At 37.6% G+C, this 19,059-nt stretch overlaps 1 protein-coding gene across 3 annotated transcripts in view; it reads left to right on the forward strand.

Annotated features, from left to right (window-relative positions):
* Positions 1-9,265: 9,265 nt before the first annotated feature.
* Positions 9,266-19,059, forward strand: part of TAB2 (TGF-beta activated kinase 1 (MAP3K7) binding protein 2) — an 82,752-nt gene continuing 72,958 nt past the window's right edge. For all 3 annotated transcript variants that reach the window (XM_063097639.1, XM_063097640.1, XM_063097641.1), the window contains exon 1: positions 9,266-9,623. The gene's annotated coding sequence lies outside the window, so the exon portion shown is untranslated. The remainder of the gene's footprint in view (positions 9,624-19,059) is intronic.

The raw sequence follows: 19,059 nt of genomic DNA on the forward strand, positions 1-19,059 counted from the left end.
TCTGGAATCCAATCTCCAAGAAAACTTTCCTGTGATCTCCCCCACTTCTAAACTTCCAGAATAACTTAATTTCTCTTAAACTGCCCACCCATTTTATTATCACCATTAATAGTAGTTTGTAGATTGTTTAAGCACAGAGCATATGTCTTACATGATGGTATAGTGAAAAGGACCTAACATATGTGATCAGAAAATCTGTTCAAAGCCCCACCATTTACTTACTAGTTGGGTAAGTCACATAAGTTCTTGAACCTCAGGATCTTTGGTTGTAAATTGGTAATAGTAGTAATTGGTTTACAATCAGTAAATTTTCTATGCCATAAGTTCCTATCACATTTGTGCATCACACCAATGTATCAGTATGCCATATTCTACACCAGAGAGTAGATATATTTTCTAAGACCTTGCATTTTAATCTAGTCTCAAAATGGATACCATCATTATGAGTCAGTCGAGAAGATAATTTTTTTAAACAACTGTTTTATAGTTATTTAAAGGTGAAGAAGAGCTTTAAATGTATTGGGCACCTAAGTTCAGCTTTAAAGATACATGACATTGTTATAGATTGTAAATGATTGCTAATTATGCTGACAGAAACCATTCTAAATGAAACTTATTTTTATTAAAGAGGCTAAGATATAGGGTGAAAGGAGGGACAAAGATGAGAAGATTAGCCATTCTAATTCCTTCTGTTTTCAAGTCTAGTCCTGAGGCAAATGGTAACTGGGTAGGAGAAGAGGACTGTTGATTTCTCATGGACCTCACTGTTGTTATTCTCTGAAATAAGTTTTTAAGTCATTTTTAGCTTCCAGTGCTTCTCCTCACAGTGTCACCACACTACACATACCATATTTTGTACACATCAGAGCACGTGCACAGAAATCACCTTACCTACCCTAGAGAGAAATAAGACAAGAATGAATGACTCTCTTCCTTCACATCACTGTCTTCCTTCCATACACTTATAATCTCCTTCCTAAGACTCTGACTCCGATCAAAAGACCTTGCTTTCCATACATCTGAAATGATGGGTGCCACCTCTACTGTCCCTCTTTTTCTAAGGCTGAATTTCTTTATATTGTCATCCATTCTTTCTCCTTCCTTTTTTTCCCTACATTTTTATTAAAGTACAAAATATATTCAGGAAAGTGCCTAAATCACACTTGATTTTAGTGTGTAACTCAATATATTTTGCATTTGTATAAATCCAAATAACCACCACCCAGATCAAGACATAGAACATTCCTGGTATCCCAGTTGTCGCCCTGATAATCCCTCACAATCAAAACTCTTCATCTAATGCCCCCAACAGAGGAAACCACTATTCTGACTTGTTGACGATATGCAATTATATAATGTGTAATCTTTTCTATCTGGCTTTTTCTCTTCTCAGAATGTCTAAAAAAAAGATTTATGTATTTTGTTAAGCATGTTACTAATTCATTTTTTAAAAATAATTAACAGCTTAAGATGTAATTTACATACCATAAAATTTACCCTTTTACAGTATGAAATTCAGTGGTTTTTAGTATATTCACAGACTTGTGAAACAATCACCAGTATATAATTTTAGAACATTTCGTCACCCCAAAAAGAAACCTCATACCAATTAGCAGTCACTCCATATTCCCCGCCTCCCTCCTGCCCCTGGCCACTGCTAATCTACTTTCTGTCTCAATGAATTTGCCTATTCTGGATAGCTCATATAAATGGAATCATAGAGTATATGGTCTTTTGTGACTAGCTTCTTTTAGTTAGCATAATGTGTTCAAAGTTCATCTATGTTGTAGCATGTGTCAGTACCTTATTTCTTCTTATTGCCGCATAATGTTCCATTGATGGATATAATAAATTTTTTAATCCATTCATCAGCTGATAGATATATGGGTTGTTTCTACTTTTGGGCTATGATGAATAATGTTGCTATAAACATTTGTGTTCAAGTTTTCATATGCCTAAGTTTTTAATTTTGATAAAATCCAATTTACCTTTTTTTTTTTTAGCTTATGCTTTTAATGTCATATCTAAGAAACCATTGCCTCACCTAGGTAGTGAAGATTTACTTTTCTTCAAAGAATTTTATGTTTTTAGATCTTACATTTAGGTCTATGGTCCATTTTTAGTTAACTTTTGTATATGGTGTGAGGCAGGGTTTCAACTTTATTCTTTTGTGTATCCAATTGTTCCAGCCACTTGTTGAAACAACTATTGTCCCCCACTCCCTTGAATTGTCTTGGCAATCTTGCTGAAAATCAATTGACCATAAATAGAAAGCTTAGTTCATTCTTTTTATTGCTAAGCAATATTCCATTATATGAGTACACCACAATTTATTCATTCTTCTCTTGACAGACATTTGGGTTGTTCACAGTTCGGAGCTATTAAGAATAAGGCTGCTATGAACATCGCTTTTGGCTATGATGAATAAATATGCTGTGAATATTTATGTACATTTGTTTGATGGACACATACACTTATTTCTCCTGGGTAGTATATACCCAGGAGTATTAAAATTCTCCAGAGAAACAGAACCATTAGGAGATATACATAATATGACATATACATATTAATATATAATATATATATGACTTACTATAAGAATTGACTCAAATAATTATGGAGACTGGTAAGTCCAAAATCTGCACAGCAGACTGGCAACTGGGAGACCAAGGGAAAGCTGATGCTGCAGTTTCGGTCTGAAAGTTATTAGGCTGAAGAACCAGGTAGAACGGATGTTCCAGTTCAAGTCCAAAAGCCACATACTGGAGAATTTCTTCTGCTCAGGGGAGGGATGATCGTTTTGCTCTATTTAGGTCTTCAACTGATTGGGTAAGACCCACCCACATTATGGAGGGCAATCTATTCAAATTCCACCAATCTAAATGTTAATGTCATCTAGAAACATGCTCACAGAACATTCAGAACAATGTTTGACTAACTACTAGGCACTGTGGCCCAACCAGGTTAATACAAAAAATTAACCATCACAGTTGGGTCATGGAGAAGGCATATGTTTAGCTTTAGCAAATACTACCAAAAAGCATTCTGATGTGGTAGAACTATTTACACTCCCATCTGCAGTATATGAGAATTCAGGTTACTCTATATTTTTCTTTACCAACACTTGGCACTGTCAGTCTTTTTAACTTGAGCCGTTCAGCTGGGTAAGTAGCAATGTCATTTTGATTGTAATTTTCCTTTCCCTGTTAAGGAATTATGTTGAACATTTTTCCATGCACTTATTGGCCATTTGGAAATCATCTTCGTGTAGTACTTGTTCGAGAGTTTTTCCCACTTTAAAAATTGGGTTGTTTGGTTTTCCTTATTGATTTATAGATTTTTTAAAATAGTCTGGATATGAATCTGTTACCTGATACATGTATCAAAACATATTCTCTCTTCCCTACCTACTCTCCTGATAGTGTCTTTTGATTAAGAGAAGCTTTTAAAAAAATTTTCCCATTTAGGTCTAGGATCCTTCTTAAATCAACTATTGTAGATGGAGTGAGGTAGAAATCAAGTATCTTTTTTTTTCCGTGAGTAGCCAATTGCTCCAGCACCATTTGTTCAAGATATTATCCGTTCCTCACTGAACTGCAGCAGTGACTTTGTGGTAAATCAAATTCTTTTTCTGGATTCTCTATTATGCTCCTTTGGTGTATGCATCTGCCCTTGCACCAATATCACACTGTCCTAATTACTGAGCCTTATAATAAGTTTTGAAATTTGGTAGGGTCTTTCAACTTTGTTCTTCAAAACTGTCTTGGTTATTCTAGTGCCTTACATTTCCATATAAATCTTAGAACCAGCTTTCATTTTGCACACACACATGCACACACACACACATTTTGAGATTTTCTCCCTATCTCTTTTAATTTTGTCTCAGAAAATGTCCCTTCTCCTAAAAAGTTAAACTCTCCTCTAGTGCCTTCAATGTTACCATGTATGCTTTTCTTAGATCATCATATTTTTTCTCCTCCTAATTTATTTTTTAATTGACAAATAAAATTGTATATATTTATCCTGTACAACATGATATTTTGAAATATGTGTACATTGTAGAATGGCTAAACTAAGCTTAACACATCCATCTTCCCATATACTTTTTTGTGTGTGTGGTGAGAACACTTAATATCTACTTACAGCAATTTTCAAGAACAGAATACATTCTTAACTATAGCCCTCATATTGTGCATTCAATCTCTCCTCGCATCTGAAATTTTGTATCCATCATCTCATTCTTACACCTTCAATCTTTCATTCTATTTAAAATTTTCCCCACAGCCTATAAACATGGCCAAGTGTCCCTTAATCCCTGCCTAAGCAAAACAATTAAACAAAACACGTTTTTCAACCCTACAGTTCCTTCAGATTACCATCTCCATCTTTGCCAACTAATATTTTTAAATATATGCATATGCATTTCAATTATAAAATTTCTGTAATATTATACAAAATTGGAAAATAGCAGAAAAACAACCTATTTCCAACCCCTCAAAGACAATTATGTTTTTCCTTATAGCATGTTTATATGAACATGCATATACTTTTTGGTGTTGTAATCCATGAGTTTTGGGGGTTTTAAAGGTTTCTATTTTCTTCATTCACTTAATATTATACAGTAACATCTTTCTATATCTCTACATAACCTTCATAATTATTTTTAATGGCTGCATCACATACAGTTAAGTACATATACAATAAATTTTTAAAACAATAATATATTCAGAAATGTCAGTTGCTCCCAGTTTTTGTCTTATAAATGCTGCTATAAATATCCTCATCTATATAGCTTTCCCTTTCATAACTCCCAAACTTTTTGAAAGAATAGTCTCTATTTTATGCTTCTACCTACCCATCTACTCACACCTTAACTCCTGAAATGTACCTGTTCCTACCCTGCTAATACAACTCTCTTAAAGGCCACAATGACCTTCTAGTTGCCAACCCAGTGTTTCTAAGACAGCATGATTCTGAATCTCTCCATAACACTTAACACTCACTGGCAGCATTCTTAAAATTGCGTCCCATTGCCCTTAATTTCTGTATAAGACGAGGTCCAGGTTTGCCTCCCTATCTGACCATACATTTCCTGTTTCCACCTCTTCTTCCAAGGTTGTGTCACGGACCCACCCCATCCCTCCTCTCCTTTGGCAATCTCACGGCCTTACCTATTATCTTTCTGCTACTGACTTCCAATGCATATCCCCAGCTGTGATCTTCATTCTGAGCTCTAGCCTCATATTTCACCTGCTGGTCATCTCCAGCTGGATGTCACTTTGACATCTCAAACTCAGAAGGACTATTACAAAAATCATCATCTTTCCTCCTATAACTTCTCCTCTTATGTTCCTTACTCATTTGGCTCAAACCTTCAGAATCATCTTTTACTCTTATTTTTCCATCTTTGATTCCTCAGCACTTGTTTCACCATCTAGATCAGGAAATGGTTCAGGAATGGGCATGTGATTCAACTATGGCCTAGAAGATGGGTAGAGAAGTCTGTTGGGGGATGGGGAGAGTGGTTCTGGGAAACATTTTTCCTCTCTTAAGACCATCTCTCTTCTTTCTCTGGACATTATGGTTTGGGATGCCTGGAACTACCACTACCATCTTGCTGTTAGCCAGAGAATGATGCAACACCCAAGATAGCAGAGCAGAAATGGAAAGAATCCGACCATTGATGATATTATGCAGCTTCTGAATCTTTCGGTCTTGAAGTCTGTTCTACTTTGGAATTTCCAAATACGAGAGATATAAATTTCTTTATTACTTAAGCCATTTTAAATTGGGATTTGTTACATGCCATTGAAAATATTCTTATCAATAGACCACACTTTATCAACTCCTCATTATCTCTCATTTGGGCTACTGCAATGCTATCTGGTCTTGATGCCTTCAAACCTAATCCATATTCCTGCTGCTAGATTATTCTTCTTAAAGAACTATTTAATCATGTCTTTAGTCTCGTCCAAAGACCTTTAGTGACTTCCTGTTGCTTAGAGAATAGTTCAGGCTCAGCAGCTCAGCACTAGTTTATACAACCCTACCCTCCTTCGCATACTTCGTGTTACAGAAACACATCACTAAATGCTATCCCTCCTGTATACCTCTCCCTTTTCTGCTTTGTTCATGTTTTTTCTGCCTAGAATACTCGTGCTCCACTTCCACCCTTATGCAATATTCTTGAAACTTTCCCTGATGCTTCTCCCACTCCCACCCCATGCAAAGTAATCTCCCCTCCCTAAGCTTCTATGGTGTTTATCATTGTCCACCCTGTATCAATGTTCAATAGAACTGTCTGTGAAGACAGAACACACGCTTTATTGAGCACTTGAAATGTGGCTAGTGCAATTGAGGGCCTGAATTATAATTTTGTTTAATTCAAATTTAAATAGCTACAGGTAGCTAGTGGCTACAGTATCAGATAGCACAGTACTACAGCAAAGTAAAAGGCTCTTGAATGTAGTACAGGGATTATATCTTTTTTTTTCTTTCTGTAACCACTACAGAGAGCACCTGAAAGGCAGTCTGTTTTATTCCTTCTTATTTCCTTCACAAACTCTTGAAGATAATAGACACAATATTTACAGAATCAATAAATACAGAAATCACACTTACCAAATAATGTAAGTAAGGATTCCTATTTTTGTACCATATCCAAGTAGATTAAAGAAGAAAAAGAAAAAGCTGAATGACCAAAATTCCAGTGGTACTGAGGAACAGATGGCTGGTTCCACTGTGAAAGGATCTATCATCTATTTATCTCTCATCTCCTAACATTACTCCCCTTAGTGAGATAAAGGAACTCTCTGCAGTCTGAAGCTCTTTGTTTTTTAAAACTATTTATTTTGCAATAATTTCAAACTCACCAAAAAATTGCAATAGTAAGAAATGTTCAGATTCACCTAATTTTTTCTAAATTTCAAAATAACCCAGATTCACCAAGTTTAAAATTTTATCATTCTCTTTCTCTTTCTGTATATGTGTGTGACAGTTGTGACAGATGTGAATGTGTGTGTATATAAAATTTATTTTTACTGAACCATTTTGGAGAAAATCACATACATCATATCCTTTTACCCCTTAATATTTCACTGTGTTTTCTTATGAGCAAGGATATGCACATTCATACATATTCATGAAATTTAACATTGATGCAATACTTTAATCTGCAGTCCATATTTCTATTTCATCAATATCCCAATAGTATACTTTATAACACTTTCCCCCTCCAGTAAAGAATCCAGTTCAGGTTCACACATTGCGTTTAGTTGCAATGTCTCTTCAGTTTCCTTTAATCAGCAGTCTTTTATTGTCTTTTATGACATTGACAGTGTTTTAAGAATACCTGCTGGTTATTTTATAGAATTTTCCTCTCCTTGGGTCTGTCTGATGATTCCTCATGATTAGATGTAGGTTAAAGCTCCTCAGTATTGGGGCAAGGATGTATTCTTGCATATACCTTCTCTGCCCCCCCACTGGTTCTTAGACTTGATCTACTCACACCTATATATTCACAAATTTATAATGAATTATTTTTCTATTAAAATACGTAAATGCAAATTTCATAAATTTATAAAATATTTTTCCATAAATTACATATTCTATCATTTCAAAAGAAATTGTTGGTTCTGTGCTTTATAGCGATTTTAGAGACAAACGAAATTTACTTCATAATGGATTCAATTTATCTGAAATCATTTCATTAATTATCTTACCACTGAGTAGGGAAATAATTTCTCAGAGAGAACTGATGCAAAGTGTCAAGGTTCAAAGATCTCTTATTCCCAGTGAATAAATTAAAACTATAGAATCTTTCCACTTTTATATCCTAATTTTCTCTTCCTTCTCTTCATGATATCGATAGCCAAACGAGAGGAAGTACTTAAATTCTGGTATTGTAAATAAATCATAAGCACTTTTGGCTTTTTAAAGAAGTGGTAAATGTTTTGAATTGGTGCTACATTCCAAGGTTTCAGGTATTTTTAAATCATGAGTGAGGCAAAAACAAGTGGGGAAAGAACATTAACTCTAGGAAAAGCTATACTTCTTAAAAGATGCTTTAAAATAATAATAATAACAACAAACTCACTGTAGCTAGAGCGCTCATACTGGAAATAAAGAATAAAAACGGTCTTTCAGGATTTTTCTAGGGAGTAAGAGTTGTTTCAAGTAAGAAACTGGCAGGGATACCGACATCTTGGACAGGGACAGAAAAATGCCGTAGTGTTTTGGACATTGTGAAAGCGCTAGAATTTTTAAATAAATACTTTACATTGTAAGAAATGTCTGCGTGTTAAACACGTTTTCCAGAGCGAAATTAAATAAATATTTCTTAAAGAAGATAGAAACTTGCAGTCTCCCCATCTCCCCTCAAAGCTAAAGTGTCTTTGGCTCTGCTTCTAGGACTTCTAGGAACGTGCAATTAAAATAAAATCGAAACAACAAAGCTCTTGCAGCATGTAGATTTTTTCCCCCCGCTACTGCTCAAGAAAAGTCACAGCCCGGCACGACACTCGAAGCTGCGAGTTCTGAGGCTTCCAGGACAGCCTGGGGACGACTCTGGTCTCCTGCGCGGGTCACTCCAGTGAGCCGGCGGCCTCCGGGCGGCCGGGCTCCAAGGGGGTGTGTCGCCGCCCGCCGCGCCCGGACACCCGCCTCTGCTGCGGGCCCACCTGCTGCCCTCAGCGGCCGCAGCGCCGCGGGGTCCGGCCCGACCCCCGGTCCCCACTCGAGCGCGCCGCCCGCAGCCCGGCAGGTCCCGCCACCCGCTTCCGGACCCGGCGAGCGCCTCCGCGACGTGCGGCTGACACGGGAGCTTGAGTTCCTTTCTCCCTTTAGCCCCAACGGCTATCGGCCCCCGTGGAGGGGAAAAGCCTGCACCTCCCTCCCCGCCCCCAGTAGGGGCGGCCCGGCTAAAAAAGTGGGGTCCTGGGTCCTCTCCAGCCGCAGGCCAGCGTTCTGCCGCGGGCCTCAGCACGACTGGCGTGGCGACCGCGAGAGTCCGGGGAGGGGTGCGGGGCGGAGAAAGAGCATCCCCGCGCCGCTCCCCCGCCGCCCGGCTGGGGGAGGCCTCGTCACAGCCGCCGCCTCAGCAGGGCCGCAGATCTCGCGGTGTTTGCCGGCCGCCGCGCCGCCATATTGTGTGACAGTATTTTGATTTGGACTGGGCTGGCCGAGCCGCGGCGAGAGCGAGCGAGAGCTGGGGGGGTGGGGGGAGGGCAGGCGAGCGCGAGGGGGGTGGGGGCAGAGGGAGGTAGGGAGGCCGAGCGAGCCGCAGCCGGGAACCGGGGAGCCGGGACGCCGCCCAGCCGTCGTTTTTGATCTGCAGCAGCCGCCGGCGGGGCGACCCAGCCCGACCCCCTCCCCTCCCCCTCAGCCACAAGCGGCGGCGGCGGCGGCCGGAGGGAGTTGGCGGCGGCGGCCGATCGGAGGGGGCTGAGCGGGGAGGGAGGGAGGGCTGAGGTGTCCCCCCTGCCGGGTGGAATCGGAGGCGGCGGCGGCGCTGGCGGCGGCCGTGGTGGCGGAGGCGGCAGCGGCGACGGTGGAGACGGCTGCCCTAGTGGGAGAGGCGGCGGCGGCGGCCGAGGAGGAGGAGGGGGAAGCGGCGGCGACGAAGGGTAAGCGGACAGCGCTGCCGGGCCTCGGCGGGATCCCCAGCCCGGCTCTCCCCTCCACTCCCCGCACCCCCCTTCGTCTGGAAGCGGCTCTGCCTCCTCGCGAGGCCCTTGCGGGGTGTCCGCTTATTCCACGCGCTGTTCCTCCCCCCGCCTCTCCCCTTCCCCTAGTGGCGAGGCAGAGAGGGAGGCCCCCCAAGTTCTCCAGCCGGGTGGGGGTGGGGAGCATCGGGCCGGGCCTGGGCTCCGGGAGGTCCGGGGGGGTGGGGGAGGGGGAGGTTCATTGGAGTCGAGCGCCTGGGAGAGCCCCGGGTGGGGTGGGGAGGGCCCCTGCCTGCACCGGTGCCCCCCTACCCGCCCCTAGGCATGTGTGAGGTGGGGGTGCGGGAGGGAAAACACCTTTGGGGGAGCAGAGGTCTGGATAAAGATGGCTCAGGGGCGGAGGTGCTGGGGGACAAACAAGGGAGTAATGTGGGGGTCGGTCCGGGGGAGAACATCGTTCCCTCTCCGATCTTGGTTCTGCAGTCTTCTTTGAAGTGGGGAGCAAGCCCCACGATGAATATGTGGCCCCTTAGAGTTCACAGGATAATTCTAGTTTTCTCTCCGATCAGTCTCAAACCCTAAGGTCGTGGTTGAGGTAGGGAGGTTGCAAGGGTCTCTTGGCATGGCTGAATAGGTGACAGGTGGATCTTTCTGTTGCTGATGCTGTGGGATGTTCAGTCAGAGTTGTGTATCAGTGTCAGAGACCGTGTGAGTTTGTATTTATGTTTTTGGCCCTGTTTCATTCCATATATAGTATATTTGAGATGTTAGGTTTCCATTCTTCAAGTCAGCTTAATTGTTGTGGAGAAATTCTTCAAATGTTTCTGATAAGAGGGGTTTCCAGGAGAGTGGAGGGAATTTGCAGCTTCACAGGGCATTTCTCCGTAGTTCGTGAAATTCAGGTTCCCAATGCGAAAGGCTGTTCCGTGCCTTTATTCATTGGAAAGTTCTTGAACACTAAGGTCGTTTTCAAGGCAACAGTGGGGCAGTGTTTTTTGCAACCATTTTGTGTGTTTTAGGTAAGTTTGTAAAGTATCAGATTTTAGGGTCAGGTTGATTCATATTTTATAAAAGGAATTCGTTTTTGCTTTAGCATACTCAAAAGAATATGCTGCTTATCATGCAGTTTCACATTTGGCCGGGAATTTTGGTGGTCATGGAATAGAATTTTTGCTTTCAGTTTTTACACTACTACTGCTTACCACACTCTTCGTACAGTAGCAGACTATTGACACTTTCTCAAAAAAAATACCTTTAAATTCTTTGTAACAGTGAAATCGCGAGTGATTTTAAATCTTGACAATCTGGAACTTTAAATTTTGCTTTTGATTTTATTGTACACTTTGAGCACTCTAATTAGACGCATTGGGGAGAATTGTCAGATAAATGAGCTGTACACTAAACTAGGGCCCAGTCAGCTTAAGAAGGATCCTATAGCTTTTAAAAAACGTGAATGGAACGAATATGTTGATTGATGGTACTATCTATCAGTGTGTTAACAGGAAATAGAACAAAAATTCCAGTGATTCAGAACTTCTGTTTGGGTTTTCCCCCCTTAAGTCTAATCAGTTTCTAATAGAAGGTGCTTAACGTTTTAAATCTTTAAAGAATCAAACTGAAAGTTAAGTATGTTAATTAATAAGTAAATTAGCCACTGAATATACTCGATTATTTCTGTTTTCTCTTGACTGAATGGAATAACTTTTTCCGAGTTTAAAAGTATTCTGCAAAGGACGCTGACGAAATGCCGCCATTGGAACCCTCTTTAGTGAACTGTCTCATAGTAAAACCTGTAAGACATTAAGAAGTGGGTAAAATGATCAGAGTCTCATCTGATCAGCGGTTCCTGAAAAATAAATTTTAACTTAAACCAATACCATTTGATTAAAATAGCTCCTCACTTGGTCCTCTCTCTAGTGGAAAGAAGCACTTGCCTTCATCTAAGGATATTGTAAGAAGTGCGTACAGTTATCACATCTAATGAAATAAGGAGGTTTTTAAACTGAGTAGTTAAATAGGCACTACCCAGATCCCTGATTATGTCAGTATTGCTTCTTTAATATTAGTAACACATTACACTTGGGTAAGTGTCTTAACATCATTGGTCTTGTGTCTTGACAGAAATAAAAGTTTATTCTACTTCCATAATTATTCCTGTAAGGAAAATTCTCTTCATAAAGTACTGTTTAGAATGAAATGTATATATGTTGAACCTAGTGCATTGTGAAAAATAGGCATAATGTTGGCTCTTTTACTCTGAGTACTCTTAAGAGTTGCCAGGTACTGTACTTTTTACATTGTTTAGTTAATCACTAAACTTGAATGTGATCTCGATAACTAAAGAGTCATCAAGATAAGATTCAGGGGGGAAAGGCTGTCTTTTTTTGTCTGATTTCCAAGTGTCTCATCCCTTAGAAGAGCCTGTTTATTAGTAAGTGATGCTTTACCTACTTTTGGCCTTCTAGTAAAAAAAAAAAAAAAAAGGAAGTGCCAGAATAATGGTCACAAAGCTCCTGCAATTGAAGCTATACATTTCACTTAGATGTTCACTCAGATTTTTATTCAGTCATTTTATAGAAAATGTTTACTTTCTACTTTCCTAATCCTTAGGAAAGGAGTGAGCACAGTGAGAAGTGTCAGTTGACAAATTGATATTTCACAAGGAGATCCAAGTCAGAGTTGCTGCAAAGTAAAATTGTGGATGTTAATATCAATAAAAGATCTCTATGAAAATTGATTGAAGTTTTGACTCTTAAAAGTACATTTGTTCAAAATTTAATTTACATAGACCCCCTTCTTTCCTGATGATGGTTGATACATGAAGTTTTGCTGAATGTGGTTTTTTTATTTCACTCATTCATTTTTAATGTAAAACTTTAATAAGGAATTCTATTATATTTCTAATCATGGATTCCAGTTCAGAATTTGGCATCAAGGAAACGGTATCCTGCATAGTAAAGAGAAAGGAACTAATATTGAATGCCTACTGCATGCCAGGCTTTCATTCGTTTCACAAATATTTATTGAGCACTTACTATGTGCTAGTGACTCTTCCAGATGCTGGAGGTGCAGTAGTGAATAATAGACAAAAATTCATTTTAGTGGTAGAGGACATAACAAATGAATAAAATATAATGTGTCTTGGAGAAAAAAAATACTGTAGAGAAAAATGAAACAGAAAAGGGGGATAGGGAATAAATATTGCTTATTTGATCTTTTAAAAACTACATAATGGATATTATCCTTAATTTTAAAAAGCAAAAACTATGCCATACATTAATTTTTTTACTTGATTAAGAATACTTTATAACTTCAGAACACAATTACATTTATACTTCAAAGTTACAGAGTTTGAATTAGTAGCGATTTCCTATTGTTAGTATTTCAGAAAGCTTTGTGGCTCTGTAGAAAATTTTGGAATTTACTCTCCTGGTTTGAATCCTGGTTTTGCTGCTTACTAGCTTTGCTGCTAGATTTGGAGCCAGTTACAATTTCTTACTTTCTCTTAGCTTGTTTTCTTTTCCATAAAATGAATATAATATCTATAAGGTTGTTGTGATGATTAAATTATATTTTTCATGTAAATTATCTTATATATAGTAGGGGCTCAATAAATTGCAACTTTTTAGTTTACTGCACATCTGGAGTTGTATAAAACAGACTTGGCTGAAGTTGGTGACCCTCCAAGAAGCTCTCATAGCATTGTGTGGGCATTGTTTAATATATATTTCATTTGAAAAACTAACAGTCTTGTCTAATAGCATAAGGTTAATTAAAACACAAATGTAACTTACGGTCACTAGTACTTTCTGGAGAATTTTTGCATGTTATCCAGTCAATGTAATATCAGGAGTAAACCTACGATCTTCCTTTTTCTGGTGAAGGAACACTGTGCTGTATCTTGTCATATAGGTTGATGAGCTGGATCTCAGCATTTTGACAAGCAGACAACAAATATTGTATATCACTTCAATTCATGTAAATACTTGTAAAACATTTAGTACAGTGCCTGGCACATTGTAAGTATTCAGTAAATGTTTGCTTTTGTCATTATTTTACTTCTTTACTGTTTGAAGAGGGATGATTCAAAGAATTTACAAAGTATTAAGGAAAATTTTTACAAAAATAAAAGAAAATAATGCAAATTGTGAATGAGTTTTTTGAGGGAAGAGTGCAATAGCCATTCAAATTGCAATGCTTTTCATTTTTAGACTGGGAGATCCCTAAACTCAGTTTCACAAGGACAGTATTCAGTATTTACTTCACAGTATCTTCAGTGGTTGGCCTGTAGTGAGGAGCTCAAGAAATACTGTGCATTAAATGTGGAATAGTTGTTAGTGATAGTTTTTCTGTATATCACAACTCTTTTTGGTAGAAAACTCCTGAGTGTGAAAGGTGGCTGCACGGGACTTAAGTCTTTGAAACTCTGGTTTTGAGTAGAGACTAAGATGTTATACTAAGTCTTCTAAATTGTGTTTTTTGAATCTAGCCAAAAATTTGAAAAATATCCTTGAAATTGAAAGGAAGAAATCAATTATTTGCAGCTAGTTTAGTGTTCATTAACCCATTCCTATGGTGTTGTTGACATCAGAGTGAAAAAATGATATACCAATTTTTAAAAGCAGAGTAGAAAAGTAATTCATGCATAATTATATGCTCTTAATTAACTGTTAAAGGACAAGTTTATCTTGTCTTTTGAAGGCAATTTCAATGAAACTGTAGATTTGTACTGGCTTTATGAATTAATAGCACAGTCATTTACTTACATTCCTATGTAAGAAATATTGGTGTTTTCACAAAAAAGGGAAACATCCCACTACACTCCACCCCTCACTTTAACAGTAACCATTCATCAGATGTTTACGTCTTAGCACCAGTTGGCTTTTTCCTGTTCCATTGCAAGTTATCCTCTACCTAGAGAATAATAAATTGAACTTTACTAAAATTTAAGACTTCTGTCAAGTTCTAAGACTTTTAGTCAATTTATACAAAATGTTTTTTGGATTTAAAAAAACTCTCCACAAAGCATATATAGGATGCTTTATTTTCAAATTTGGTATGCCACAATACTATTTTGAAATGAGATACGTATAATTCAGTATCTTGATACTCTTGTGGTTTTTTGTTTGTTTGCATGTTTTTAACAATAACAATATACCACTGGAAAGAAATACTGCTGCAAGGTGTCAGTTTGAGTGGCTTCAGAAAGGAAGTCAGATTTACCCACAAATGAGTACAATAGACGAGGACAGTATAAGAATTTGTTGTGTATTTTAACTGCCTTTTTAAAGAAAATGGTGTTCTTGTTTCATTTCAGAAGAAAAACAAAAATGGGCCTAGTACCAGAGCTCCTAGTGCAAGTCACAAAAGCCGAATAATAAAGTAGAGGTTGGAAAGGTCCTGCAGAGAAAGAGAGAGAAACAACAGAAAGAGTAAGGAAATGTGGGTTTTAAAGAAATGTGGAAATATGTGAATACTGATTGTTATTAATAGAATTGTTCAGAAGAATTAATCCATTAAAGAAAGTGTTGTGTGAAACAGTAGTTTTTGATTAATAAATTCCTATTCCCTGGCTTATTAACTATACTTTCAGCTGAGTCATTAAATAATATATTATTTTGAGTTTCAGCTTAAAGTTTTACTCTGACATTTGTTTATGTTGAGGAGAGTTTCTTTCTTTTTTTTTTTTTTGGCAGCTGACCCATATAAGGATCTCAACCCTTGACCCTGGTGTTATCAACACCATGCTCTAACCAACTGAGCTAACTGGACAGCCCCAAGGAAAGTTTCTTTTGACCTTTAATATCTTAATGTTAATCTTTTTAGTGTTAGCAAAATTGAGCACATCACAACTTTGCTTCCTGTCAGTTTGCCAGACAGCCTAGCCAAAGATATTGCTTGTTTCATCAGTATAGAGCAATTCAGTGGAATAATTTTCCATTTTTCATTAGTGAGAGAAAAATACTTGCTAATACAAATGAAAACTTGAACTCGGCAACTTGACCTTGCAGAACATTGTTCTCACCCCAGGCAAGTTCAGAGAAATCAACAAAAGTAATAATTCTGATATGAACTAAGAAGAGAAGGGTAGAAGGGAGTTTACCTGGTTTCAACTCTCTAAGGAACTGAGGAAAATATTACTTTTGATTTTGAGTTGATCTCTTTGTTGTCAGCTTGTCAACCTCCCCCCTTTAACTAAATATCTTAATTTATCGTGTTGGGAGTCAGCAAAGTGTATAAAAGACCTGGGCTTTTAAGTCATATTAGCCCAAGTTCTATTGCTAACTATAGCTATGTGGTCTTAGGCGTCACTGAAACTCTTTAAACCAAGGACTTTTCAATAGAAAAGTGCATGTGGTAATACCTACCTTGCCATGGTAGTTTTAACTACACATTTTCTGTACTTCTTATGTTATCTAGTACCTACCTGCAACCTAGTAGGTGTCAATCAGTAGCATTCAAAATGTAAACTATATCCTATGATAACCCTGTGCTTCTTCAAGCAGCTTTTCTCCCCTGCAACTTTCTCATATTAGCTTTACTTTGATCACCTTCTATTTAGCAAAGTTTAATTATAGAAAGTATTAATCTTTCAAATAGAACAAGGTGAATTCTTATTCTAGTTACATGAGCTATGTAGCTTAAATAATGGGAAGTAAATTTACACTGGAATTTTGCTATGTTAGCTTCAGGGCATCTATTCACTTCATTTTTCCTCAACAGATAGAATGAAAAAAATAATTTGAAGGATGAAATAAACATCACCTTTATTTTCTTTATTCACAGAATAAACATGCAGATTATTAAGTCTTTGCAGTTTTCTTGCCTGCTCCTGTGTAAAAACCTTGCATTTTCAATTTGAAATTAGTCCACAAATCCATAATTTAGTTCTTTTGTAGGAAAAGCATTAGAAAATTGACATGGATCAGATTTTGAAAACACCTCAAATACGAGGTTAAATATAATACTATAAAAATTGTGCCACTTTATCTGTATAAAATGATCCTTGTACTTTTTCTGTTTTCAATTGCTAGGTAAGTTTTTCAGTTATTTCAGTAATACTCTTTTCTGTGTCTGTATTTCACATTCAAAAGAGAAATAATGCTGTCTTTCCCTATGTTTATTACTTGATTAACTGATTGTTTTTTGCTTTGATTTTTTTCTAAAACATTTTTGTCTTAATCCATTGAGTGAACTGGTGTGATTGTTGTAGAATATTTTGCTGTACTAGGTAGTATTAAATGCTGTTTTTATAAATAATATTTTAACATATTAATAATATCATTTGTCTGTTGATTATTTACTGAACTTCAGAACTCTTCCTGGTCCTATAGTAATGCAAATAACTTATTACTGAAATGTAAATTTAGTTGCTGTAGTTGCTAATGAAACAGTTAAAAAAACTGACTGCCTTTTATTACGTGTTTAGAACATTCTGTAGTGTATGTCTATGAAACCTCTTATCCTAGAGGTAGTAAATATTTTTTAGTCTTACACATGTGCAGTTTTTGTGCAATCTGTAATATAAAGCCAAAAGCACAAATAGTGATGGGGATCCAGCCATTAATCATCGGATGAATGACATATTATTGCAGAAGGAACTATGAGGCACATATTGGTCTTTTCAGTCCTGTTTTTATAGCTGAATAATTTTGCTGTTACCAATAGTCAACATATAGTGTGAAGGATTATTTGTATGTATATGCACAAAATTTACATTTTTGTTTTGATTAAATACCATCATTTTGAAAACCTATGTATTTTAAAATCCTTTAAGATGGGTTACTTAATACCAGTAACAATTAGGTCAGCAAACTAATTTTGCTTTTTTGCCGTTTGCAACAGAGTTTAACTTATATGCAGCAAAGCTACTAATAGATTGCATAAAAATTTAAATTGAAGAAACCCCTCTTTAAAAATTAATAATATTCAAATCTATGGTATAAAGCTTATTATATAGATACTTGCTTTCCTATTTTTGACATTCTGTGGATTATTTTGTTTTTTATGCTTTTCTTTTATACTAAAATTTTCTGATTATAGGTTTTTATTGATGCTAAGTCATCACTAGAAAATAATTATAGAGAAGATAGCAATATAGACAAGAAAATTGTTGCTTTTTTAAAAGAATTCAGAACAGGTTGTATGTTTTATATTAATCCATTGAGCATAAATAATGGTATAGACACTTGGTAAATTATTAAAAGGTAATTAGTGAACTGATAAACATGGGCTTCTACTATTCAGAATTTAAGCATATGTACATAGGTACTATAGTTAAGAAGTTATTAGAATTGAAAAAATTCTATCTAAGGGATCCATGTCAAATAAAAGTTGCTGGAAATAAGGTACTGTATATTTGCAATGAGGGTAACTGTTGCTGTTTACCGTGTGACTAGCGTGTACCTGAATTGCATTGGAGTAAAGTACTGTTTGCCACTTTTATAATGATTTTCTAGGAAATGGAAATGGGGATTTCAAAAGAAAATTCCCACGTATGGTGATTCTACTTTTTTATATATAAAAGTGCATTGGCACATATTGGTTGGGCTTGCGTGCTCTTTGAGATTTTTCTAGCTGAGGTGATTGGTTGGCCTGAGTGAGACATCCTCATTCTCTTCATGAGATTTTCCTCTCATGAACAAAGGCATACATTTACAGGATGACTGTCCAGAGCCATTGCTATAGTTCTGCAAGTAGAACAAGAAGTACTCTTTTGGGGAAGGTAACTGTCTCATAGGAAAATTGAACTGGCGATCTTAGCCAAACCAAGCTACTGATCAGTACTTCAACATTTAGGATATCACATGATCAAAAGAATACAAAGTAGCTCTATAGTGTCTATTTTATATGCCTTCCATGACATACTTGTGCAGAGTATTGGGCTAACCCAGGAAATCTTGCCTTGCTCATTCTTCAGTTTTGTCTCATCGCTACATTCTTTATTCAAACTAACTCACTTATCCAGTAGTTTTGAGTTCCTGCTGTGTGTCAGGTACTTTGCTAGGTGAAAGGGATGGACAGATAAGTAAGGTATGGTTCTTGTCCTTAAGAGACATGTATACAGACATGTATGATGTACCGTGACAAATGCTGTGACAGGGTTAAACATAAAATACTTCAGGAATCTACAGGAGGGAGCATCTAATTCAGTAAGGGATGAAAGAATATGACAGGGAAATCTTCTTAGGAAAGGTGCCCATCTAAGTCTGTGTCAGATAGGCAAGGAAGAGAGATACACATTGGGTGGTAGAGAGGTCCTTTCAGACATGCAGAAACAGCATGCATAAAGGATGTAGGTAGGTAAGTCCAGATGTGTTCAGAAACTGTGAGTAGTTCCGCTGTGCATTAGGCACTAAAGGTAGGTTAATAAGAGGTGAAGTGGAAAATTAGAAGA

Source organism: Cynocephalus volans, chromosome 5 (genome assembly GCF_027409185.1).
Source record: "Cynocephalus volans isolate mCynVol1 chromosome 5, mCynVol1.pri, whole genome shotgun sequence".
NCBI classification, from domain to species: domain Eukaryota; kingdom Metazoa; phylum Chordata; class Mammalia; order Dermoptera; family Cynocephalidae; genus Cynocephalus; species Cynocephalus volans.